The sequence below is a fragment of the Dipodomys spectabilis genome, unplaced genomic scaffold (genome assembly GCF_019054845.1).
Source record: "Dipodomys spectabilis isolate Male_0828 unplaced genomic scaffold, ASM1905484v1 ptg000092l, whole genome shotgun sequence".
Taxonomy (NCBI): domain Eukaryota; kingdom Metazoa; phylum Chordata; class Mammalia; order Rodentia; family Heteromyidae; genus Dipodomys; species Dipodomys spectabilis.
This window is the reverse complement of record NW_024870769.1, coordinates 10,374,504-10,401,917: the sequence shown is the minus strand read 5'-3', so window position 1 is coordinate 10,401,917 and position 27,414 is coordinate 10,374,504. Positions and strand designations below refer to the sequence as shown.

General features: G+C 41.4%; 1 protein-coding gene across 2 annotated transcripts in view; it reads left to right on the top strand.

Annotated features, from left to right (window-relative positions):
- Positions 1-27,414, top strand: part of Grb10 (growth factor receptor bound protein 10) — a 160,660-nt gene that overhangs the window by 49,817 nt on the left and 83,429 nt on the right. For both annotated transcript variants that reach the window (XM_042684990.1, XM_042684989.1), the window contains exon 3: positions 26,062-26,149. The gene's annotated coding sequence lies outside the window, so the exon portion shown is untranslated. The remainder of the gene's footprint in view (positions 1-26,061; positions 26,150-27,414) is intronic.

Below are 27,414 nucleotides of genomic sequence, written 5' to 3'. Positions count from 1 at the left end.
TCAACTTTATCTGCTTCACCTGCTCTTGTGATTTTGTTGTTCAGAAAGAGGCTGTAGGTGATTAAAGCTCTGGGTCTGGAGGTCATTGATCTTTTTCTTGGGTGGCCAGTTAGCTATGGCTCATCTGGGCTAAGACTTATACCCTCTGTCTGTTGTCTGTTTCCTTAATCCCTTCATCCTAAAATAATAGGGTTGTTGAACTTAGAGGACAGCATCCCTAGGGGCATCTCTCCAAATCATTGTCAGGTGGGAACAGGGTAGACTCTGAGGGTGAAATAATGGTGCAGAGAGGCGTAACAACCAAGACTCTCTTTACTTTTTGCTTATCCCACCTTCACCCCCTGGGATTTTCCATTTCCTTTTAGTGCATACACAAATGGCAGTAGCACAGACTCCAGTGAATGCCTTATTTTATAAACTTTCTGGGTGTTTGTCCTCACTTCTGTGGTGCCCAAAGTTGCTTCCCCAGGAGCCAGGATACCCAGTGCACCAACGGTGTGCATTCCCTGGTCCTCTGTCATACTTGGAGAAAATGCTCAGTGCTTTTCAGTGGCTTTTGAAGGCACTGTCTACTCTTGTAAAAACCCAACAGCAAGACTTGGCAGCATTTATTCTGTGTTCCTGGAAAATTAGATGACAGTTCCAGAATTTCTCAGAAAACGGGATGATTTACAGTGGGTTCCAGTCTTGAGCAATCTGCAATTACAGCAATTAGATCAATCTCCAGGGTTTTATAGAGAAAATTTTCTTCTTAAAAATCTTCAACATACAAATAATACCCTAATTCTAGTTGTGTTCACTAATAGCTTGGATATGATGTATGTTTGAGTCAATTTATACGTATATATATATATATATATATATATATATATATATGTATACATACATACAGAGCAAAAAATTATTTCATACATCTGACGATCCTGTTTTCTACTTTATTACTAGAGTCTGCTGATTAGGGTGGTAGCTAAGGATCTATCTGGGAGGTAGCAATGACTTGTTTGATACATCATACCTTTAAAATCTGGCACTTCAGATTTGTAACCTTAGAGAAGTCATACAACTTTCTTTTACCTCAGTTTTCCTATTGGTTTAAAAACTAGCTGTTTGTGTGAGGACTGAGGGAGATACATAGGAATCCCAAACTGTAGAAGTTTAGACAAAGGTTATAACTTAAAAATATTTAGTTTCTTGGATAGTGATTGAGCATCAGTCATTTTGAGGACCAAGGAGTCAGTTCGGAACTCAGCAGACAATTTTCAGGGGTTTATGGATTTTTCTGGAGAAGGTAGAATGGAACAGTTAGAAAGTGTGATAATAGTGGATAATTCCAAAACAAGGACAATATAACAATAGGAAGGAGAGGGGGGCTGCTCAGCTGGCAGGTTGGGGAGCCCTCCCCAAGGAACACAGAATGTGCCCTGCGTACAGTTCCCAGAGCCAGACAGGTGGCCCCAGGCAAAATGGGTCATCTGATTGGCCAGAGAAAGTGAGGTGCAGTGAACACCCAGACCTTCTTCATGGAGTCTGCTGGGTCAAGGGAGGAATGAAGGAAATCTGGGAAGTGCTTTTAATAATGGATCTGCAGCATACTGTCAGTAGCTTTAAAAATCTTAAGAGCTCTAAACCTACTTTTTTTGACTTGATGTGTCCTGGCAGAATGAGACACACTCATCCAAAACTCTGCCTTTGACACACTCTTCCTCAGTGTCTGGTGGGGTTTACTGAAGACTTGAGACCTGGAGAACAACCAGAGGCAGAAAAGTTTGCCAGGCTCCATGTCAAAACAAAACAAAGCAACCCAAAACGCAGCAAAAAAGCCAGACTCGAGGCATGGTTCAAGTGGTAGAGTACCTAGAGTACCAGCAGAACCAGCACTTGGGTTCAGACTCCAGTACTGGGAAATAGAAAAAAAAAAGGGTTGAATATAAATTTTATCTAAGTTACTAAGTTCACTGTTGAATTTCCTAAAACAGTATTTTCATTTTCATAATTTTTTTCCTGATTTCTGAATTAATCTATGTGGTTATATTCTAAATAAGCCATCCTGAAAACTCTACTCATGATCCTGCTCCAGAGCCCCAGCTTGCTGATGAAGGCACAGATAGTAGCATCATGAGTTCCCTGCTGGTTCCCAAAAGTTGCTCGTTTTTTGTTCCATTGCACTGTTGTACCATGAATCCCATCTTCTGGCACAGGAGTTTGCAAACTGCAGCCAGAGTGCCAGATCTAGTCTCCTGCTTGATTTTTTTTTTTTTTTTTTTTTGTCTTGGGGCTTGAACTCGGCCTGGGCGCTGTCCCTCAGCTCTTTAGCTCAAGGCAAGTGCCCTACCACTTGAGCCACAGCACCACTTCCGGTTTTCTGGTGGTTAATTGGAGATAAGAATCTTATGGACTTCTATGCCTGGCCTGGCTTTGAACTGAGATCCCCAGATCTCAGCCTCCTGAGTAGCTAGGATTACAGGCGTGAGCCACCGGCACCCGGCTAAATTGTTGCTTTTGTTTTTTGGGTTAAAAAAATTTTTTTTTCAGTTGTAGGGCTTGAACTCTGGGACTGGGCGCTGTCCCTCAGCTCTTCAGCTCAAGACTAGTGCTCTCCCACTTGAGCCACGGCAGCAGTTCTGGCTTTTTCTGTTTATGTGGTACTGAGGAATCGAACCCAGGGCCGCATGCATGTGAAGCAAGCACTGAGCTATCTTCCCAACCCCCCTACTTGATTCTTTGAATAAAATTTTATAAGAACATAATAACTTTATGTTTTGCCTGTGGGTTGAATGGGTTTTGGCCCTTTACAGAAGAGGTTTGCTGACTTTTTAGACCACTTGTTGTTAGAATGAGTCCTTTGGTACACAAAGGGGACCTTCTGTGCCAGCTTATCTCCTCCCTATTCTCTGGATATGAGATTTTGTTAGTTGATCTCATCCAGCTTAGTTTCTGTTGGATATTCCAGATTATTTAATATTTTGACAATATCTGGAGGAGCTGAAGGATGGTATCAATCATTACTTACAGTCTTGATTTTGGATCAGTTCATGGAAATGACATCTGCCTTTCTTATTGTTATTATTATTTTAGCCAAAAAACAGTTCTGTAGTTTTGCCTTTTTTACACCCATACTTGGGCTGCATCTTCTACCAGAACTCCATTCCTATGGTAGAGGTAGGAGTCTGCAAAGATCATTTGAAGCATGCCTCATTTTTATTTATATGACTGTTCCAGCTGATAGGACCTTACCTAATATGGTTTTACAAATCAGAACAGATTATGATTCTATATTTAGTAATAGTAGCCATATTGTAGAGATACTTTGTGAGATGAAACAAGCAATGTATAAATGTGTTGATATTGCTGTTCTGTTTTGCAACTGAACTTTGTTTAAATTCTCTACACATTTCTTCTATTTATTGTGTCATTGTGAGAATGAGAGGTTACTTGGCATTGTGCTTAGCACACAAAACAATGTCACTAAGTGAGAGCCTTTGTTTGGCTCAGTAGTAGAACACAAGCTTGCTATCTGATTTTTTTAATGTATAGAATATAGCATATTTAATTGATTTATTAATTTTTTGCAATACTTATGGAAATTCGAGGCTGCAATCTTTTAAAATCTTAAAATCACAGTGGAATATTCGTTTAAAAAAATAGGTGGGGTTGGGTTTGTGTAAACATAAACCTGGCAAGTTTCTGGGGATTGGCTTTACTTGTGGAATCCTAGGTACTGTTAATCCTGGCAAATAAATACTATGTGCTTTTATACTTCCAGTAACTTATGGAAGCAATTGAATTCTTTAATCTTTAAATGTTCTGAATGGCTAGCTCATTCGCACACACCATTTTGTGAATGTGGTAATGCATTCTAGGCTGGATACTGGAATCCAAGATGAACATGGTCCAGCTCTACCTGCAGACAACTTCAAGACACAATGGGAGACAGGACAGGTACAAAACCTCACCAGGTCAGCGTGGTTTAGAATGTCAGTCAGTACGGTCCATGCAAGCATAGTAGTGGCAATAGGCTTACCCACACCATATAATTCCCAGTAGAACTGTAAAACATTCATGTTCAACATCCTGGGCACTCAGCACTTACTGAGGTGGCACTGGAGGCAGGTGAGACTTCCTGTGTGTGTGTCTTGTCTACCTCTCTGCTAGCTCTTGGAGGTGTGTATACCTTCATGATACTCATTTCAAAGATGAAAGAAACAAAACACTTCTTTTTCAATGCTGGTCCTCAGGCCAAGGGCTATATATAGAGTTTCTCACTTTTCCCTCCTGCCAGCCTGGTGATGTGGGACTTCCATGTTCTTCCCTTTACACAGGAAAATACCAAGGCAGAGAAGGGCCATTTCTTGTGCTGGATCACAGAAGTATGTTTGGGTCTATGAGGTGTATATGTTGTATGCTAGTGAGAATGAGCACACAGAAAGCTGTTGCCCACATGACAAAGGCCGCATTCTCTGAAGAGTTAAAGGAATAAAACTTAATGAATATGCTGTAATTTTGACATATTGAATTTCTGTGTTCATAAAATGCCATAAAGATAGCTTTTCAGCCAAAATAAAGAAAAACACTAGTATATAATAGTCCCCTGTGTACTTAGCAAAGTATAAGGTGTCTGCATTTAAAAAATATTAAAATGATATCCCTAAGAATTGATGAAATATGATAAATAAGCAGATAAAATTATATAACTGCATTTTTGCTGTAAGGACAAAGAGACCTGTAGTAGTCTGCATACTTTTTTTTTTTACGTCAAATCTTTTGAGTAATGTCATCCCTCTTTAGGGGTGGGCTTAGAGATTTCTGATTACAAGCTTCTATATTTTACCGACTACTTTCTACATTTAATTTTGGTGTTTGATACTGTGGCAAGTACTCTTTTTAACCAAGGAGACCAGAATTTTCTGATATTGGCAACTTGAAGCTTCTATATGAGCAAGCAGGGATTAGGCTGGTGGGCTGTCTGAAAGCCCACACCCGAACTACTCTGCCATTCGAGTCTCTGTAGCACTGTTTGACCAGGCAGGTCATACCTGCCTGCAGGCAGGCGGATGACTTGGGAGCAGTAGAATTAACTACATTTCTCACTAGGCTTTCATTTCCCATTAGGATTTCATAAGTAGTGGAGAAACAAAGACAATTATTGGTCTAGGATTTGTCCTACCTTCAAGACAGAGACATCTAATCTGATTTTCTTTCTACTCACTGTGGGGGTTAAACTCTCCATTGAAGAATCTTAGATTTTTATTTCCTAGACTATGAAGATCAAACTTTAGTAATCAACATTTCTTTTACCATCTGCCCTTGGGCCATTATGGGATCATTTGTTACAAGCCTTTTTTTTTTTGGCTTATGAGACCAGATTGTATTGTCTCTTAAGTTACATGGTCTCAAGATTTATAATGCACCTGTAAAGGCTAACACTTACCTGATAGCAGGAAGAGCATTCCTGCAACCTGTTTTGGAAGGCTGGCAGGTGGGTGGCTTGGGAGCAGACAGACAGAAGGTAGGAGGCAGGCTACAGATAGGCAGGCAGGTGGACAGACAGATAGATAGGTGGGCAGTAGGAGGCCTATGGGTGAGGAGCAGGAAGTAGGTGTGCCTTCTTGCACAGGTGTAGCTTCTTACATAGCTGCGTCCTGTCACAGCATTCAGAGTTGGCAAGGCTTTGTGTGTACCTGGTTGAAACATGAGTTCTTGAGTCAACTGTTTCCTTTGTTTTGAGTCATTTTGTATCACTTTACTATCAAATGCAAGAGGAGCTCCTCACTTCTAGAGACAGCGTATCTGAGGTCTGTAAAGATGGGCTTTCTGCCCATGTTTGTTCATGGCCCACTCTGGCCTCTTCAGCAACACAGAGTAAATCAGTTCAGCGTTCTTGGTGATTTCCTGACACTGTTGTTTTATATTCTCATTTTCTTCTTCTGCTCGTACTTCTTCAAGAGGAAGGGCCAGGATTAATCAACAAATGAGGTGGGTCTGACTATATAGAGCTGGATGTGGCTAGCCCATTGTTACCATCACTTTTAATTTGTGTGTGTTGTGTATGGATGTGTGTGCATGCCCATGCATGAACCCATACTGGGTCTTGAACTCAGGTCTTGGAAGCTTTATTTTCTAGAATAGAATGGATACATTCAAAGGTCCCCCGTAGATGCCCAAAGCCTCCATTATTATTGAGCTCAATATGTATTATACTTAAACTGTACAGTTTGGATAATGGATTAGGTACTGTAAGAGATTAACAGCCATAAATAATAATAAAAGAGAACAATGAAAATATTATAGTATGTGTTATTTAAAACTTGTAAATTGGTTTATTTCTGGAATTTTTCATTTAATATACTGAGATCTTGATTGACTATGGCTGAAATGGGAGAAAATGAAACTCCAGACAGGGAGAGGTAGCTTTAGTTCATGTATATTGTGCTTTATGAAGTCCCTATGGCTCGTTTTTAGAAGTGCTCAATGGACTCCCTCAAGATAGCTCAGGCACTAGTGGCTCATACCTTTAATCCTAGCAACTCTAGAGACTGTGATCCAGAGGATCAAAATTCAAAGCTAGTTGGGGCAGAGAAGTCTGTGAGACTCCCTCCAGTTAATTAGCAAAATGTCAAAATGGAAGTATGGTTCAAATGGTAGAGCAAGCAAGCCTAGATAGAGCCTAATAAATTCAAACTCTAGTACTACCAAGAAGATGGCCCAGTCATCTAGTCATGTGGTGATGGTTTATCCTTAGCATCTGAATTTGAAACTGAAGTTCAGGATTTGCATCTCCAGTAGTGACCTTGGCATGCCCTTCCTTTGTGTCTAGTGATATTGTATGAGGCACAGCCACAGTTTTTCCGGGTACTACCTTAGATAAGTGGAGCATCATGGAAGGACAATTCCTGTACCTTCCCTAGTCTGTCATCCATTCTTCTCAGAGCCCCAACATGGCTCCTGCTATCTTTTCTACCAGTAGATCACATATTGATCCAGCAGTGAAGAAAGCTACCTGGTACAGGTAGCATATACAACAAGGAAACACTGAACAAAGTGATTCACATCCCTAGCTTGACTGAGCAGGATGGTGCACAGTTTCACTGCTATTCAGAACAGTGTACCATTTTAAGCTTAGGAAATGTTTATTTCTGGAGTTTTCCACTGAATGTGTTTGGAGCACTGTTGACTAGGAGCAGCCGTGTGTGGATAAGGGAAGCATTCCAGACTAAATGGAAGCCTGGCTCTCAATTTTGTGATGAGCCCAAACTTGAACTTTTTTTTTTTCTTTTGTTCTTTGGGTAGTGAGGAAATGATGAATGATTTCTTAGTGGTTTTCCAGTCCGGGAATACAAATGTGCTTGAGAGGCAACTTCAGGCTGAAAAGGAAGTATAGGGAATCACAGGATGTCTTCCATCTGGTCACCTTCTTGCCACTTTGTAGTTGCTGTGTGTATTTGTCCCTCAGGTCTATGCTAGCTAGCCTTGCCTCTGGTCCTTAGTTGGTTTGGATACCAATTTTCCCCAGTCTCGGTTGAAGGTTCCCTCTTGCAGGAGCGATAACCACACCCTCTAGGGAGGAAGAGGTGGTCACACCACATCACACTTGTTGCATCTGAGCACTGAACCCCTAGCAGCATGTACTCTGCTTCTGATCCTCAGCTCATGTAGGCATTGCTGTGGTAGGGATGGGGCTCCAGTTGCTTCATGTCATGGCTTGCAGTCCTTGGGTCTCTCCAGGGTACTCTTCCATTTGTGTGCATCTCAGCAGCTGATTCCTGCTCAAAAAAGTGGGCAGTGACTCCATCCAAGGGTGGATCCTTTTGCTGCTCAGACCTGTAGTGATTTCTGTGTTCTCCAAGAAAGCTTAAAATACACTGATGGTTGGGTAGCTTTACTGTATTACAATTATTTAGCTGTGGTAAATGATGCACATGGCATGGATGTTAATGGTTTGTGAATGCTCAGTGAAGCAGGACATCCGTTTTCCTCTCAGCACCTGGATGGAAAAGGTGTTTATTATGGCTCTCTCACTCTTTAGATTTGAATGTCATAAAACTTTCTATGTTTGTCCAGTTGCAGAAAAGGAAAACTATTGGATAGTTAGCTCTAAGTACTTTGGACAGCCAGACAAAAGAAATGTGATATATTTTTACAGAAGCTGTAATTATGCTTGATGGATCAAAATTTAGGCAGTTGCAACTATTTGTTTGTTTGGGTTTTGGAGCCAATACTTGGGCTTGCATGCAGGACTTCACATTCTTGCTTGACTTTTTTGCTTAAGGCTGTTGGTTCTACAGATAATAGTTTCATGGACTTTTCTGCCCAAGCTGGCTTTGAACCTTAATCCTCAGACCTCAGCCTACTAAGCAGCTAGAATTACAGGCCTGACGTACCCAGCTACAACTGTTTCTTAAAACCTGATACATTTTGTGGAAGAAAAAAGAACTTTTTTTCCTTTCTTTTTTAAAGAATAACTTAAACACAAGTACCTAGTGCCTTTACTGATTCTCTGTCTCTCCCACTCTGGGCCTCATTTCTGCACCCATTTTCCCCCATGTTTTAAATTGTAGGTGCCCCCCGCGCCATTCCACTGCTCCAGATTCTTCATCTATTTTAATACAACACCCTCTTAAATTATAAATAAGAAACTTGCATAGTGTGCTTATTGCTTACAATCTGTTTTTTCCAGATACAATATCAGCTCTGTAGGGGCAGGTCACAGTTCCTGTTTTAATCATATTGTGCTAAGTGTAGAATAGATGGTTGGTAGATACTTACTGAATGAGTGAGTCTCTCTGAAGACCAACTAGGAAGATGAGCCTTGACCTATGATGGGGTTACATCCTGATAGGCCCATCGGAAGTTGAAATGTATTAATATACCTAATTCACTGGTCATCCTAATAGAACACCACAATGAGCTGCCATGTGCTTCCTCGTTTCTCTCCATGACTGTGGGGCTGACTGGGAGTGTGGCTTGCTGCCACCACCCAGTATTGTGAGAGAAGGAATGTACTACATGCATCGTTAGCCTGGGAAAACATCCAAATCTAAAATTCAAAATGTAGTTTCTACTGAATGTTGCCCTTTTTGGGGGAGGGGGAGGGTAGAGGGGTAATAATATAAAGTTGAATAGTTGTATGCCAAAGTGTGTCTATATCTCTATTTTGCTCAAGTGACTAGGAGATTGGACACTGTGAGGCTGGAAAACTCTGTGGTTGGTTACCTCATGGTTGTGTCACCTTTGCTGAGGATTTTGTAGTACTCAATAAACTTAAAGACATTGGTCAGTAATTACAGGTCACTTCCCAGTGCTTTCTTATCCCTGAGAGCTTTGTTGTCTCTGAGAGCAGCTTCTGCTTTTATGATTGCAGTGGTTGGAATTTTGGTACAGACATATAGTGTACCTTGGGCTCCTAGAAAAGTAGGTATATTTTTTGACACCTGCTTCTTAATGTACAAACTGTAGCACTCTAGTTTTTCAAAGACTGAAATACTAGGTATAGAATGAGGATTTTAGACCCAGGCTCTTGGGTCACTGTTTAGTTCTTCACAGTGTCAGTGTGGTCCAGGCAGAATGAACACTTCTTGGCTGTGTTCATGATAAGACATGGCACAGCCTGAGCCCAGGAAGCCGTTGTGGCTGTAAGAAGAAAATGTAGGGAATTGGATTTAGAAGGTAAAATAAGCAGGACTTTGTAACCTGTTAGAACGTGGATAAAGGTGAGGTATAGTGGCACAGGAGTAGAGTCAGGAGGATCAAGATTCCAGAGCAACATGGGCACAGATAGCAAAACTTTATCTCAAAGACAAACTAGAAATAATAAGGCTGAGGCATGGCTCAAGTGGTAAGAGTACTTGCTTAGCATGCAAAGCCCTGGGTTTATTTCCCAGTTCTAGGGGGAAACCAAGAGCATGGATAAGGAAGGATTTGGAGTTGGCTTTGATTAGTCAACTAATGTTTACTAACCTGTTTTGGGAGCTGGGTCATACCAGCATTTCATAAGGAAACTGTGCTAAATCAAACCTATCTTCCTGTTCGCGACACTGCCTTTTCTCTGTGTTTAACTGCCCTTCATCCTGGTCCCTCAGGTTTACAGCTTTTGGAAAACCAGGGCTCCCCTGATCCCATCACTTCTATGACTACTCTGTCTTCTTTGTTGCCTCCTTACAAAGGTAGTTTTATGTGCCTCAGGGTCTTGGCTTGTAAACCCCCTTCAGTCTGGTATACTGGCATTTGGTCTTCTGGGTTGGAGTCATTTCTCTGGGCAAGCAGAATCCTGGGTCTTACTCTTCCACTGGGCTTCCTATGATGATCGAGGAGTCACTATTCTTTCTCTGATGAAAGAATAGATTTCATTTTAATATGTGGTTAGGATACACCAACACAGAAAGATACTTTTCCAAGACCTGCTGGTTACACAAAGTCTGGCAGTTAGTCTCCTTGCCTGTAACTGCATGGAGTCATTTCATAATTTCGGAAGAAATGTTCTTTCAAGTATAGGAATATTTGATAACTTTAGTGGTAGAAAATATAAAGGTTGGTGGTAGCTGTTGATTATCAGTGTGCATTTTAAATTTGTTCTGTGTGTTTCCACATTGTACGATTTGTACATGTGTTTGTGTGTATATACGCGCATACATATGTACACTTAATCCTACACTCCTCCATTTTCTCTCACAAGTGTCATTCCATTTGGTGACTGAAGCACATAGCCCAGCAGCTGGCCTCCTGTAATGGAGGCCAGCTGGCTCTTCCTTCCTTGCTGTCTCTTAAAGCTGGAGTAGCCCTATGAATAGCCAGGCTGTTGCCATTTATAACTGCTATTCAAGCACAGAAGCGTGTATTCACCTCTCATTAAAAAGAACAGTGGAGGCCCTCCATGTTTCTCCCCTTGACTCCCATCTACTACTTCTCCCCCAGCCCATATTAGGACATGACACAGTAGGAGGCTGTCTCCTTGGAAGTGGAGAGAGGAACTGGCCTGTTTCGCCAGGAGACTTTTTTTTTTTAACCTCATTTCATTGTCTTCTTAGCAATCCCTTGGAAAGAAAAGTCACTTCTCAAATTTGCCCAGGATAAAACTCTGGTTTGGTACTTTTAGAGACTTATGTAGCCAAGCCAAATGGCTGTAGGTGAGAAATGGCTAGTCCTAATACACACTTCTCCCTTGCTCCATATCTGAGGTCCCTCCCAATTCTCCTCTTTGTTACATAATTTGAGTTGATCATTATTCCTTTTTGTCCTCATTTATTTTGTGTGTCTTATGGGTAGTTTCTGTGGGGGGGGACTAGTTGTGGGGGTTAGGAACAGAGTAGAAATCCCCCCTACATTTCCTTTTTTTTTTTTTGGTCGATCGTGGGGCTTGAACTCTGGGCTTGGGCGCTGCCCCTGCACTCTTCAGCTCAAGGCAAGCACTCTACCACTTGAGCCACAGCACCACTTCCAGTTTTCTAGTGGTTTATTGGAGGTAAGAGTCTCATGTACTTTCCTGCCCAGGCTGGCTTTGAACCTCGATCCTCAAATCTCAGCCTCCTGAGTAGCTAGGATTATAGGCACCCGGCCCACCTGCTATATTTTTAATCTCGTGCATTTTTCATCTCTAGAGCTTGGATTTATTCATTTATGACTTTGATCTCTCTCATAATGCTTATGATTTCCTTTACCTTCTTGAACATAGGAACCATATTATCATTTTTTTTAACAGTGCTGCTTCTACTTCTGTCATCTTTGGCATTTCTAGACTTATCTCCCCCCCACCTTTTCTTTCCCTTCCTTTCTGTCCTCCCTTCTCCCTCCTCCTTTCTTTTTTTTCTTCCTTGGAACTACTGGGGTTGAAGCTCAGGGTGTCAAGTATGCTAGGCAAGTACTCTACTACTTGAGCCACATCCCTGCCCTTTTCTCTCCTTCTCTCTCTCAGTCCAATTTTTTTTTTAAGATAGTCTGCTAACTTTGCCTATTTTGTTCTTGAACTCATGATCCTCCTGCATATGCCTCCTAAGTAGCTAGGATTACTGGCATGTGCCATCATACCTAGCTTAGATCTATTTATTTTGATTGATTTCTCTTGATCATTATGGAGTCTTTTTTCTTTCCATTTAGACTACAGATATTGTGGATTTTTCATGGTTAGGTGGTGGCCTTTATGATAGAGGAACGATTATCCTTTCAATAACTTTAGGCTTTATTCTGGGCATAATTAGGCTTCTTGGGGATGATACTCTGATCCTTTTGAGGCTTACTTCTTACGTGGGTTACCTGAACCTGAATCACTATCAGTCTGGGAATGATTTGAGGCAGGGTCCTTCTAAGCACTCCAGTGTTTGTTCCACAATGGGAGGAAGTTTTCATTTGGCCTGCTGGGAACATCTCCTTCTCCTTGCCCTGCTTGAGTTCTGGGGCTGATTCTGTCTACTTTTTGATGTTGGCTCTTCCTCAGGCCTTGATAGTTCCTTGCTTGTACCTGCACATGCTAGTCGGTACCTAGCTAAAGATTTGCAGGGAGCCTCTACAGATCTCTATAGAGTTTTCTTTCCTCTATTGAGTATTTACCTATCTACCCCAGCATTTCCCTATGGTAAATTCTATCCTTAGGAAGATCATCCAAGACTCTGGGATGCCTTTCCTTGCACTGTAGTTTAGCAGCAGTAGAGTAGGTATGTGGGGGCTCACTTTATTGTACCTTCTGTCCCCCCTCACCCCCCATGCGTCATCACTCACTTATCCTGCTGTTCCAGTCCTTTATTCCATGTTGTCCAGAAATTCATAATATCACTCATAATGTTACTTTAATCATGGTTCTAGGAATGGATTAGCTATGGAATGTTTTGTGATACGTACAGATTCCCTTATGGAGCTGGAAAGGAATTCAGCAGCCATTTTGTCCAAAGGCTTTATTTCATTGTTCAGAAAGTAAGCCCAGACTGTGATGTTTTAGCTCAGAATTACTGAATTTGCCCCACAGGTAGTTTATAAACATTTGGCTAATGTCACAATAAAGTTTTTCTTCCACTGAGATGGAGTCCCAATAGTCCTCCCATCTATGAGAGCTGTTTTATTTTATAGGAAAAAGTAGCTCTGGCAAAAGGAGTAAGTTTGTTGTGTCTGAGAAGATACCTTTATTCACCTATGCATTGTTTTAATTTATTATATATATTTTTAACAGTACTGGGGCTTGAACCCAGAGACTTCTGCTTGGTAGGTACACACACACCATTTGAGCCACACTCTAGCCCTTTTTGGTCTAGTTCTTTTTCAAGTAAAGACTTACCTTTTTTTGGCCTGGGCTGCTCTGAGACATGATCTTCATACTTATGCCTCCTGCATCAACACACCCAACACGCCTCAAAGTGTCATCCTCTCAATGTGTGCCCCTCTGGTAGCTAGGATTATAAGCATGAACCCATGCACACAGGGGCCTTGTCCATTTTTACATCAACTTCTTTTTATTTTATCCAAAGTTCTGTGGAAGGCAGAGCTCAAGAGAACATCATCATGCACCACTGTCACCGTAACCTGTCGGCCGTGCCCTTCAGCATGTTTCTGGCAGCTGCTCTCTGCTTTTTTATGCTTCAGCTCACACTTGTATTCTGAAAAGCTATCATACCTGATCGAGGTACACTGTGGGGACCCAGGCTGGAGCTTTGGGCCAGACCTCTTACCTCATTCTGCCTCCAGGTTCTTGGTCACGGGCTGCCATTTACCCTTGGCCCTTTGCCCTCTGCCTGCCAGAGGGACTTAAGAGATGAGGAAGAGCCCCTACCAGGGATTACATCATAATCAACCCTAAGGCTTTTTCCTGGTCAACCAGGAGAGTGAGAACCTTTTCCAAGTTCTGAGATTGTTGTTGAACAAGTTCAAAGAAGAGATGGCTATATTCCTTCTGCTAAGTGGGGAAATAGAATGGGTGTATCATCTGCCTACCATGCACTTGGTATTCTGCAGAGATAACCCTGTTGGTTAATTGTTCAACTTTATGTGGTTTGAGCTTTGGTTTTGGTGTAGATGTTGTGGGGATTGCAGAACCAAGAGAGGAAAAGCTTGGAGCTGTGAAATGCAGTTCAGCTTGATTGCAGTGTCTTTGTGCATTTTACTAGGGAAGCTTCAGGATGGCTACCTCTATATTTTGGCAAGGTAGCTGAAACTCAGTAATGCTAATGGGTTGTCCCCACTGCTAAAGCACCAACATTTCCCACATTGTCTTTTCAAGTTGGTAGCTGTGCTCTGTGAGCATGCCACACTGCTCTCTTGCCAATTAGTACCCTACTGGCTCTGAATTCGTTCACCTCTGGAGGGATTGAGGATTTGGGGAATGCCATTTTAACCTGGTTCTTTGAAATTTTCTGAAGTTGAGTGCATGGTCTGGAAGTAAAACCTAGGAGGGAGGAGGGAGAGGAGATAGGAGTTTATGATGTAAGAACGTAGAAGGGAGTCAAAATGATTGAAGACACAGAGGCAATGGAGGTGGAGGTCATGAAGGTAGAGGGAGAGATGATCGTAAAAGAAGAAGAGGTGGAGGTAGTGGAAGGAGAAGAGGCACTTGTAGAGGTGTAGAAGTAGAGGAGGTTATAGGGTAGAGTTGTAGAAGGACATGTGGACGTAGAGTTCTTAGGAGAAGGTAATATGATGGAAAGGTAGAGGTAGAGGTTATGGTAGAGTGAGTAGAGGAGGGAAGTTTTGGTAGAGGAAGTAAAGGTGGAGGTTATAGTGGAAGAAAAAGAAGTGGAGGAGATGATGGTGGTGGTAGAAACAGTGGTTGTGGGGGTAGACATAGAAATTATAGTGGAGGAAGAAGTAATAATTAATGAAGGTAGAGGTGATGGTGGTAGAGAAAGTAAGTGGGATGGTGGAAGAGTTAGAGTTAATGGAAGAGAAGGTAGAGGGGTGATGAAGAAGGAGGAAATAGAAGTGATGGTTGAAGTAGAAGTGGAGGAAGTAAATATCAGATGGTGAACATGAGGTGGATATAAGTAGAGATAGAGGAAGTGGAAGTTATGGTGGAAGACATGGAAGAGATGGAAGAGGAAGAAATGATGGTGGAGAAAATGATGGAAAAGGTGAAGGAGGTGATGGTAGAGGTGCAAGATACAGCAGAAGGAGGAGTGTTGGCTGTGGTTAAAACACAGCCAGCATTAACAGTGTGGCACTTTGATGAGGATCATATTCAATCTTCACTTCTAGCCTATAGCCACTCTATGAGGTCACAGAAGGCTTGATGTCTTCCCAAAGTCATGAAGCTGTTCAGGGGTAGAAATTCTAGAGGTAATGTCCTTCATCTTGAGGCTAAGCTCCTTCCTTGATGTGGGAATACCAGATCAAAAACTGGGAACAAAACTGACCTGGCATAGACACTTTATTTTGGGAAAACCATTTGTCAAGATTGACAGGCCCTGGGCACAACATTGCTTCGTGGGGTGATGGAAATGTTCTAAACTTAGAACATGGTAAGGGTTGTACAGATCTGTCATGATACTAGCACTCATTGGATTGTATACTTCCAGTAGATGAAATGAATGTTGTATAACATATCTCAGTGAATCTGCTTTTATAAATGAAAGATGGACGGACTCTCATGAGTAACTGAATTCAGAGTTTCCGTGTCCAGTCTTGAAGAATGCAGGGTCAACACTAAAAAGTTCAAAGCAGCTTTGCTGCGGATGTCAAGAATAGTTGCTCTTGGCCAGGTACTGGTGGCTATGCCTGTGTTCCTAGCTAGTTAGGAAGCTGAGATTTAAGGATTGAAGCCAGCCTGGGTGGGAAAGTCCATGAAAATCTTATCTCAATTAAATTTTTTTTTTTTTGAAGCCAGAAGTAGAGCTGTGGCTCAAGTGGTAAAACACTGCTGGCTTTAAGTATGAAAGTCCAGAGGCAGTGCACAGGCAAGCCCAGGACCAGCACAAAAGAATAACTAAAAAAAAAAAAAAAAGAATAGCTGTTCTTGGAATGGGTTATCTTGAAGAAACTCCTGAATATAGAGTACAAGTGGCTGTTCTCTGTGTCTTGTTAGATGTGTCGTCTTTGGGTGTAGGAAGATTTATGTGAAAACTTGAGGATTTTGGGGTTATTTTGTTATTTAAATACAGTAGCATTGTTAATGGCACCCTCAGCATTTGTACGGTTTAAGAGACAAGGTTTTTGAACTCTGACCAAGTATTTTTATGTTAGACTCAACAGCCTATATAAATATAATTATAAACAAATTGCATAATTGGACACCATTATAGATGAAAAACATTCCCCTCATCCTTTGCTATGGAGAGCTGCCATGCTGAGTTTTCCATTTCTCATTCCGCCTCTTGGAAACAGTCATGATTTGGGAAAGGGCTGATTTGATGGAAATCTCTGCTCAGAACTTTCCCACTCCACTTGCTTCCATGTAGACGGAGCATCTGAACAGACAGTACCATTCAGGAGAAAACATGGCCCCAGCTCACACTGGAATGTTATTTCTATCAGAAGGAGTGAATTTTGTATGCCTTGAAGCCAATAAAATTTCAGTACTGATACTGTAGTACTGATACCAAGTTCTCTGAAGCTTCAGATTGTTGATGTGCCAGTAGTCTCTGTAGTCAACCATAACTGAGTTGTAGAAAGTGTGTTGTTCATGCACCCTAAGGAGTTCATAGACAAATGTGTGTGGAGCCTTGAGGGGGAGGTACCTTCTTCGCTCTCTGTCAATGTACTGGTGGGCTGACAGAACTTACTTGAGAATGCATGAAAACTATTGAGTACAATGTACCTACAGCTAGGAATTGCTGTTCTCTACACTAATTTTTTTTAATAAGAATGACTTTTTAAAGCTATTTTCTTTATTATCTTTAAGAAATTGTACAGAGAAATTTTAATTCGACATAGTGGTTTATGACTAACATGCATTTAGATGGATGTCATCCCTATTTATCATTCTCTCCCATTTCTCCCAACCCCACCCATCTCTTCAGCTTTCCTGGTTCCATTTTCATATATACACATTGAATATTAGGACTGCATCCATCCACCCTACACTTGACCTCATCCCCCGACCTATGACCTCCATTGCCTCAAAGTCCTGTTGTATAGAACTATTGAGAAGTCATTTGTTGAATTACATCAGACCTAATAACCAAATGTGTCCACATGTTTCAGAGTAGGCAAGCTTATACAAGGTGGACTTGACATCTGGTATGGGAAGGGAGTTGGTCCGGATGGTAGGATGAAGTCCCACCTTTCAGGATGCAGGTGACACAAGGTAATCAGATGGCCTCAGCACATAGTCTTCACTGGGACTAAATCTTCACTAGGTTAGTGGATTTTCAGTTAGAATTATTTCTCAATTGTAACTGCATTTGATAAAAGCCCAAACCTAGTGCAGTATGTAGGTCCATTCTAAGAAAGCATCTCCTTGTAGCTCGTGGGGCTCCTGTGAGGTGCACCAGCCATCTCAGTGAGCAGAAGATCCTAGGTTGGTGGTAAACTGAGAAGTCATCCAGGCATCACAGTCACTTGATGTTCAGTGGGCAGTTGTACTGGCTTTTTACCTGAACACTGGGTCCACTACAGCCCACACCCTGCAGAAAAATTAACTTCCTCCTTGTCTACGCCAGGGCCTCAACAGTGAGCTGGATTGTTTTCCCCTGGGGAGTAGGAAAGGAGTTGACTAGAGGAGGTGGAAAGCCCATCAAGAGAGACCAGCAGATTGGAGTCTAAGCTAGGGGAGCTGTTTTATAAGATGGTTTATAGAAGGAAAAGATGAGCAGGGAACTCAGCACCCTTCCCAGTCCTTGCCTTCCCTGGCCTGCCTTCCTTCATCAGCTGTCACCCCTGGAAGCCTGGGGACCGTGGAGCTGGTGGATGCAGCCTAGGCAGTTTCATTGTAGAGGAGAACCCCATCCTCATCTCAGTCCTTGCCATCTGCTCCCCAACTCTGTTTCAGTTCCATGTGATCCCTCAGTTAGTACATGGCTGGGAATGAGTCTCCCCAAGGGAGATCAGGCTTTTTCTCCTTTCTTTAATGAAAGCAGTATTTCTGCCCTGATCCCATGGTAGGCTTTCACATATATTTCTGAAGGGGGAGGGTCTAGCATTAAAAAGAGAGGTGACCCACATAACTTGGAAGTGAGGAGCTCTGGGACCACACTCTTCCATATCACTACCTTTCCCTAGAGGTAGACAGTGCAGTAATTAAGGGATACAGCCTCAAAAGCATTCATTGCTAACCTGACTTTCAAAGAAGAATTCCAGCTTCCCTTTCCAGGGAGCTTCCTGCATGTGAGGCATTGATAGTTATGATCACAAGGCCACCCTGTCCTCCTGCCTAGTCCTCTCCTACTGGGGTGGGGGGAAGCTAGGAAACAGACACACAGACAAACATAAGCTAAGTAGACTAGTACAATGGCAAACCTGTTAGTCTGGCCTCAGTGTTTATTCCCTTGCTCCTGGCTGGGCGCCATTGTTTGCTTCTGAATGGTAGACAGACATTTGCTCCTGACCTTCCAGGATGCAGGAGTTTCCTTTCAATGCCACAGTCCATGGCTAACTTTTCCCTGCTCCCTTTTGTGTATTGACTTTATTTTGCAAATACCATAATTTTTCATACTGTTGATTGAGTGTCCCTGATCCAAAAATCCCAGATCTGAAATATTCAAAAATCCAAAGCTTTTGAACCACCAACATGAAGCCAGCCACAAGTGGAAAATTCCACACCATGAAACGTTGTTCTCATGTACAAAATAATTACAATTATTACATATAGTTACCTTTAGGCTATGTAGATAAAGTATATATGAGACAAACTAGATTTGGACCTCATCTCTAAGAGATTGTATTGTATTTTAAAATCTAAAAAAAAATCTGAAATATGAAACAGCTATGGTTCCAAGCATTTCAGATAAGGGCTATTCAACCTATGTTAAATCCTTCTCGGCTTTTCAAGGGAACACAATTCTCTTTTGAAGCTCTTGTCTGTTCAGCTTAAATAGGTACATTTATTTTCTGACCTAGGAATTTTTGCGAACACATTGAGACATTTTGCCAAAATTTCATGGTTACTGCTACACTTTGTCATGTAAGCCTGTCGCATTTTGAACAGTGCTCGAGGCACAGAGTTGCCAGAAGGAAAAAAAAAAAGAGGAGAGAATGCTCAAGGAAATTACAGACAAACCACAGATAATTTTTGATGCTGAATCTCATGCAATATATGATGCATACTTTGCCAAACAATTATTAGTTACTTATCTAAAATTCACATTTAACTGAATATCCTGGTTTTTATTTGTTGAATCTAGCAATGCTGCTTATACAAGGGTATTTTAAGTTATTTTGCAAGCATATAGTCTTTTAAGTAGTGATTCATGGAGCCTGGTTTGCTTGTTACTTACAACGGCGTTTCTTAGGGAAGGTGATGTGTTGAGTATGCTATGGAAACACCCAGGTGCCAGTTGCCAGGCCCGTTCCCATGGGGCTTTGCGCACAGCTGTGCGGGATCTGAGCCATGAAGAGGCTAGTTCCACCCACCCACTCTTAGAAATGGTGTTATCTCCCTCTCCCCCTCCCTCCTCTCCCACCAGAGTCTGCCCTTGCCTGAAATGTAACAAAGTGGTGGATGAAGGTATTCTGAACCTGTACTAAATCATTCTTGGCTCCAAAGTTTGCTTGGAAGAAAGTTCTGACCAAGGAGTTCACAGAGGCAAGAGAGGAACTATGTTCCGCTAGCAAAGCATGTTGGTAGGCTGAGTGCATGGAAATGGTGGAGGAGTGGGGCTCAGCCTAGGGGTAGACAGATCTGTATAGATGAAGGGTATACAACTGAATGATGCACAGATGTATAAGAGCATAATATGTACACACAGATGTGTAGGGGTGTAATATGTATATAGAGTGACCTCACACATAAAATCAGGCAAAAGGAAGGATTGGGTGGTAAATGATACTATACTTTGTAAATGAAAGGTTCTCTGAGACCCTCATAGCTTTTACAAATCTTCATCTCCAGCGTGGTGATTTGGGAAGGTGGTGAGCCTTCAAGATGTAGACCTGGAAGAAATACTTAGGACATTGGGATGTGTTCTTGGAGGGGATTGTGTGCCCTCAGCTCCCTACCCAAGGTTTTATGTGTCCTGACCATGATACGAGCAGGTTTGCTCCAGCATATGCTCCCCGCTTTGCCATCTGGAATCCTACCAGAGGTCCAGAAACAGAAAAGCTGAAGCATGTTGTGTATTGAAACCTCCAAAGTAGTCAGAGTAAACCTTTTCTCTTTGTATAAGTTTATCATCTCAGGTATTCATTAATAGTCACAAAAAGCTGACTGACTTAGGGTGGGGCACATCAGTGTAATTTCTTCTCCTCTATGATCCATCAGAATAAATGTCTAGGTAGTACATCAGATTAGAAAGGAGATCAGGATGAAGCACAACTGAGTGTTTTTCAGTTTTCTTGATAGGGGTTGAAAACCATTTTACTGAAAAAAAAAAATGAGCCCAAGACAAAAGGTCAATCTGACAAGACTTCTAAGAATAGCATATACAATGACATGTAAAGTCAGGCAAGTAGGACTTCATTACCAACAGGACTAAATTTGATTTGCTACCACATAAAAGTTCGTCATGGGAAAGACTAAGAAACCAACAAGAAAGATTGCAGTGGGGTGGTCCATCACTCAGTTTCTTCTGATAAAAGTACTTACCAAGACTCAGGCTCCTGTACCTATTGCAGATAGGCTTTCCCAGCAGTCACCAAGAGATCATTCAGTGCTTCCACCAGTTAGCTCACAGGCTTCAGGTACAGCCCCCCCCCCCCCCCACACACACACCTCAGCTCTGGAGTTGGGCTGTGAGTTACTCAGAGACCTTTGGACTAGAGGGTCCTGCAGCCCTTACAGACTTGTCCAGCTGGCCATGGTGGGTCCAAAGGAAAGAATATGGAGGACTAATAAGCTCATGAAAAATATTCACCTGTAGTGCTAAAGATGTACATATTAAAACTGCCAAATGAGGTCACTGCTTGACCTCTGGAATTGGCAAGAGAAAAATTTCCAGAAAAATAACATCACTGTCCTAGCAGCTTCCGGTGTGAGGAAACTAGCTTGCCTTGATTCCTGATGGAAGGGTAAAATGGATGAAGAAGAGTGTGACAGTATGTATATAGTGTTTGTTTTAACTACACACAACCTTAGTATCCCTACTATTCTAGGTTTCCTCACAAAATAATTGATTGTTAGCTATGTTATCCAAAAGTCTTAGAGAGTCTACTTGAATAGATTTGAATATATAAAAAAATTACCAAGATTAGCATGACTTCTTAGTTAATTGCAGATAGTTTGAGAATGGATATATATATATATAAAGAGGAAAAGGAGAGAGAGACAGAGAGGAGAGGGAGAGGAGAGAAGGGTGGAAAGATTTCTCTTAAATAGTAAAAGAGCAGGTTGGGTAGGGAAACATTTGCCATAGAATTACAGAAACTGGGTAGGCTTCCAGATGGGAAGACTGCTGAATTTGAGGGGTTGAGAGGTAGGTTAAACCCCTCCTCAACCAGCCAGTTGCTTCTTCAGTATCTTCACAGGGGTTCTTGGTTGTCTCCCTGTGTTTGCCTCCTAGATACCATGGCCTCCAAACAATTTCTCTCTTTGCTTGTTAGCCAGCCAGCCATTATGTGGACAAACCATCCAAAGTCATCAACTTAATAAAAAAAAAAAAAAAGGTTTATTTTAGCTCATGGGCTCAGAGGTTTCTTCCCTTGATTATTGAGCCTGTTGCTTTGTGCCTGTGGCAGCACAGGACATCATAGTGGGAGCATATGATAGAAGAGATCATTTCACCTCATGGTGCCTGGTAAAACAAGGACAATTACAGAAATAAGCGGGTTCCTCCCTTCTACTAGGCCAGTCTCCTAAAGAAACTACTACCTCTCCAGGGCTACAGGCTGGAGATCAAGCTTCCAACACATGAGTCTTTGGGGGAGATTCAAGAGCCAACTTACAGCACTTGAACATCTGTAGCAGTCTTTGTGTTTATCAGTAACATATTGGCTAAATAAAATTACCTAAACATCCACTCAGTGGGGTGTGCTAGAGTTATGAATGAATACTGACAATGGAGATTACCTTTATTGATATGAAACGTTTCAGCTACCTGCATTAAAGTACAATAAAATATGGAATATGATTAGACTACCCCTTTTGAAACAGGATAATTTGTGACAACTATGTGGTTCAGTATACCACACATACACTCTATAAAGACATTTTGCACACACATACTCACACACACATAGTGATGCATTGGTTTTGGTTTTTCTGAAAAAATATACAGAAAACTGATAGTGTGATCTCTCTAGAGAGAAGATGGAGCTTGTTTTTCAATGTCTTCCTTCATATTTTCTTTGAAATTTTCATAGTTGTCAAGTATTCAATCTATGATTAAGAAACAAAAGCAGACCTATATGTTTTAAGAGGGTTAGGCAGAAAGAAACACACACACACACACACACACACACACACACACACACAGAGTGGTCACACACACACACAGAGTGGTCAAAAATCTCTCCCATTCCATAGAACCTTCTTTAGTTTGGTTTTTTCCAGGTCTCCTGGAGGAAGCAATGACTATGACTTTGCTTTCCTTACAGGTGCATAGGGGGCCCTTCTGGACTCTTTGGGGCTGCTGCTCTGCCTCTTCCCTTGTGCATGTCCCAGAAGCTTAGCATGGAGCAGACCATAACTGTTCACTCATAGATTGGTGCCCAGGACTCTACATTTCACATGTGAACATAAGCCTGTGGGCAGAGGAGCCACATGCTTCTCATTTGAGCAGTAAAGCACCCTGTTATACTGACCACTGAGGAGACCAGGACACTTTTTTGAGTTTCCTGGTCCATGTGGTCAATTAGGTTGGAAGAACTCTAGGGCCATGCAGCCAGGCTGCCATTGTGCTAATCCCCAGATAGCCCTGATCTACTGGTAATGGTGGATGTGAAGATACCTGACCTTCCTTTGTGTTATACGTGTATGTTCTGTCTGTGTAACAGTAACCCAGCCTGGCAGAGCTAGCATGGTAGACATGTTGGCTCTTGCCAGCACACAAGCAGATCATCCTTAGTTTTTCTTCAAAGCCCTTTATTTTATTTGAAGTTCTTAGGATAGAACCCCCTTCCTTGTGCATGCTAAGAAAGTATTGTACCATTGAGCTACATCCCCAAACCAAGCTTTACTTTTAAGATGCACTACTGAGATTTGCTCAGAGAATCTAGTGGAATAGCAGGTGTATTTAGTCACGGATTCAGATCCAGTTCAAAGGAAGTGTAAACAAAGATATCCTAGAGTAATTTGGCGACATTTAAGAACACTGGGCCAGTGTAATTCCTCCCCACTGGTATCACTCATCCCATTCATATTGTTGGCCTTACTCAGGCCCTGTGAACAGCCTGCTACTGCAGGAAGTCAACTGCCAAGGAGATATGACAGCACTTATAGTAATCTGTTTTCTGTTGTTCATAACAAAATGCCAAATGCCTCAGCCTGGCCAAATTGTAAGGAAAAGCAGTTTAAATTCATTAGCATAAATTAATTATGCATATGGTTTTATTTTAATATTTAAGTGTAAGCATATAATGTTCTTTGATGAAGTTCATCCTATATATATATATACACACACACATATTATTAGCCACCCTCCTTCCCTGTCTTTAATGATGTTAATTGGGTTTCATGTTTCATAATGCTACTTTTCATACATATGTGTCCTTTGATCATTTTCACTCCATTGCCCTCTCCTTTGTCTACCTTTCTCCAGTAGACACCCTTATATAATCATTCTTCCCCTTTTTCCTCGTCTTTGTCCTCCTCCTCCTACTTCTCATCCTCTCCTTTTGAGTGTTGAACATTTCCTCATGTTCTCTATTAGCCATTTATACTTCTTTTTTAATCAATTTTGTTTGCCCATTTATTAATTGGACTAATTGCTCTTCTGATGTTTAAGGTTTTTCTTTCTTTTTTTTTAGTTCTTTCTACACTCTGGATACTAATTCTTTGTCCAGTGAATAGCTTGTAAAGTTATTTTCAATCATTCTGTGGGTTCTCTTCCTTGTGGTAATTGTTCAGTTTCTTGTGCAGAAGCTTTAATTTGATACAATCACATTTGTAATTCTTGATTCTTATTTCCTGAGCAGTTAAAAGTCCTATTCAGAAAATAACAGTCTATGCCTACATCTTCTAGAATTTTCCCTATGTGTTCCTATAGTAGTTTCTAATTTTCAGATCTTACATTATGGTCTTCCATAATTGGAATTTATTTTGGGGCCGGGTGAGAGACAGGGATCTGGTTTCAGTTTTCTATGTGGATATCTAGTTTTCCCAGTGCCATTCATTTTTCTCTAATGTATATTTTTAGCTTCTGTGTAAAAAAAAAACACATGGCTAGAGTGTATAAGTTCATCTCTGGATCTTCTATTCTGCTCTATTGTGCATATGTCTTCTTTTGTTGTGCCTGTACCATGCTGCTTTTGTTACTATGGTTCTACTTATGGTTTATGGTATCATTTGGAGTCAGGTATTACTGTACCTCTAGCATTGCTTATTTTACTCAGGTTTTTTGGGGGTGGGGGCAGAGCAGGACTCTTTTATACTTCCACATAAATTTTTGGATGGATTTTTCTATTTTTATGTAGTAAGACATTGGGGTTTTGGGGGGTTTTTTTGGTCGGTTGTGAGGCTTGAACTCTGGGCCTGAGCGCTGTCCCTGTGCTCTCCGGCTCAAGGCAAGCGCTCTACCCTTGAGCCACAGCGCCACTTCCAGTTTTTGAGTGGTTTATTGGAGATAAGAGTCTCACAGACTTTCCTGCCTGGTCTGGCTTTGAACCGCAATCCTCAGATCTCAGTCTCCTGAGTAGCTAGGATTACAGGCGTGAGCTACCGGCGCCCGGAACATGGGGGTTTTGATGGAGGACTGCTTTAGACGGCTTTCAATTTTGCCATTTCACAGTATGTATTCTGTCAATTCATGAGCTTGAGAAGTCTTTCCATCTTCTGGTGCCTTTTTCAACTTGAAAAGAGTTTTATTTGGGTTCACAGTCTCCTGAAGTGCAAGTATAGGTGACAATTTTAAAATATATTTTGCTATGGAGCCCAGTATTATGGAAGGCCAGCCAGTTCCTGACAATAGGAGAGGAAGATGCCTGTGCTGCCCCGATACAGAGGAGTAGGGATGAGGCTAATGGTGGCAACTATGGATGATCCACACTACACGATGATAGTGCTACTTAGTGAAGTTTTCATTGCATCAATGGTGAAAAGGCAATGAGCGCTTGCTCAAAAACACATTTTGAATTTTGATAGATTTGATAGATATTTTCCTGTCTTTCAGATCTGTCTATCCATATACATCGATAGTTAATAGTCGATGGTAATGCCCTTTTTATAATTTGGGCACAATTCACAAACCTTTCTAATTACAGAGGTGATCCAAGCATTATAAAACTGTCATAGATTTCAAAAATCTATAAGAGGAAGCCATCATGACTTCTCATCATGAGTTGCCTCCCCCCCCCCAAGGATATAAATACAGAGGGCACTTTCCCCTTAACTTTACCATATTTTTCATTAGCTCCATTGTTCTGTAAAGATGTTTCTCTAGAATTATGGTCTTTGGGTCCTGATATGGTCTAAATTTTGTCCTCACTTGGATGTGGGAAGCATGTCCTATGCTCCCCATCCTTGGTGGAGAGAGCCGTTTATGGACATTATCTGAGTGTTTTTGTCTGAGTAGAAGGTAGGCTGATGATCCACAGTTGTTACAGAAGTTCATGTGCGTTGTACAGTGTTAATGACTGAAATCCATTGCCTAAATGGAACAGGCGAGAATCATTCTTTCTGAATTGCTGTTTAGGGAAAAGCATCTTAGTCAGGAAAGCAAGGGGAGTGTTTCTTCTAACTCTTTTGCCAACAGGTTACACTTTTTCTTGATTGGCTTCCCTTTCATGGCAGATTGTTAATTCTCATTTAAAACGGAAAAAAAGGAAATAAACAGGAAAGAAAAAAGCAATCAAAGAAGAATGGAAGAATTAGAAATGTCTCTCATGACCTTGTTGTTCTTCTTTTAGGACAAAGTGGGCCAGACACCTTCTCACCCAAAAGACACAGCAGGGCCTAGGATCCCGGCCAAATTTCACCACCTAGCACGTCATCCAGGTAAGGAATGAACATGGACTACAGTCCCAAACTATACAATTGGAACAAAGCTGACTTTATTTTATTCTTGGTATCCTGCGGGAGCATCCATGGTTTTGATAGAGTCCTAGGATCCCCTGGGACACAGAAATCTGAGGACTCCCAAGTCCTTTATATAAAATGTCCTATTTGTATAGAACCCATGTAGAATACCTAATACAATGTAAATGCTATGTGAATTCTTGTCATATTGCATCATTTAGCAAATAAGGACAAGAAAAACTGTATACATTTAGTGTAGATACAATCGTTTTTCAAGTATTTTTTATTTAGATTTCCTTCAAATCCATGGTTGTAGTACCTGAGGATACCAAGGACCAACTTTATATTCTAAGGAATTGTTCTTAACCTAAAGAGAGAAATATCCTAACAGTGGATGGATTTTCTTTTCCTACTAAGGAGAAGAAAATATAAGCCAGGTGTTGGTGGCTCATGCCTAGCCACTCAGGAGATCTGAGAAAGGCAATTAAAAGCGAGCCCAGGCAGCAATGTCCATGAGACTCTTCTCTCCAATTAACCACCAGAAAACTGGAAATGGAGTTAGTTGTGGCTTAAAGTGGTAGAGTGCTAGCCTTGAACAAAAGAGCTTGGGGATAATGCCCAGGCTCTGAGTTTAAGCCCCATGATTAATAAAGGAATGGCGGGCGGGGGGGGTGGGGGGGGAACATATATATATATATAATGGGGTAGGGTTTTTGTATTGCTTTTCCACAGACTTCAGTGAGCCAAATGTTTAAATCTGTTTTATTTGCATTATCTGGGATTTGACTTGGTTACTTGATGTTATTTACTGAGGGCTCTTTCTCCACGTTGGAATCGTCTTCATCTTGGCTCTGTGTGTATGTGTTTATAATGGGGTGAGAACTCAGGGCCTTGCACTCTCAGCTTTTTTGCTCACCACTGGTGCTCTACCACTTGAGCTATGCCTCCAGTCTGACATTTTTCTGGTTAACTGGACAAGGAATGTTAATGTCTTTTCTGCCCTAGCTAGCTTCAGACTACAATCATGCAAATCTCAGCTTCCTGAATATCTAGTATAGGCGTATACTACGGGTGCTAGCCTCATCTTTAATTATTATTATTATTATTAATGTTATTAGTCATGTTGGTTTTACATGTATATATTCTTGTTATTTTTTTCCTCCTTTTTTAATACCTTATGTTCTGTGGGGAAGAAAGAAAAGGTACTAAGTAAGCACTGAAGCTGCTTAGTAAATTTGATATAA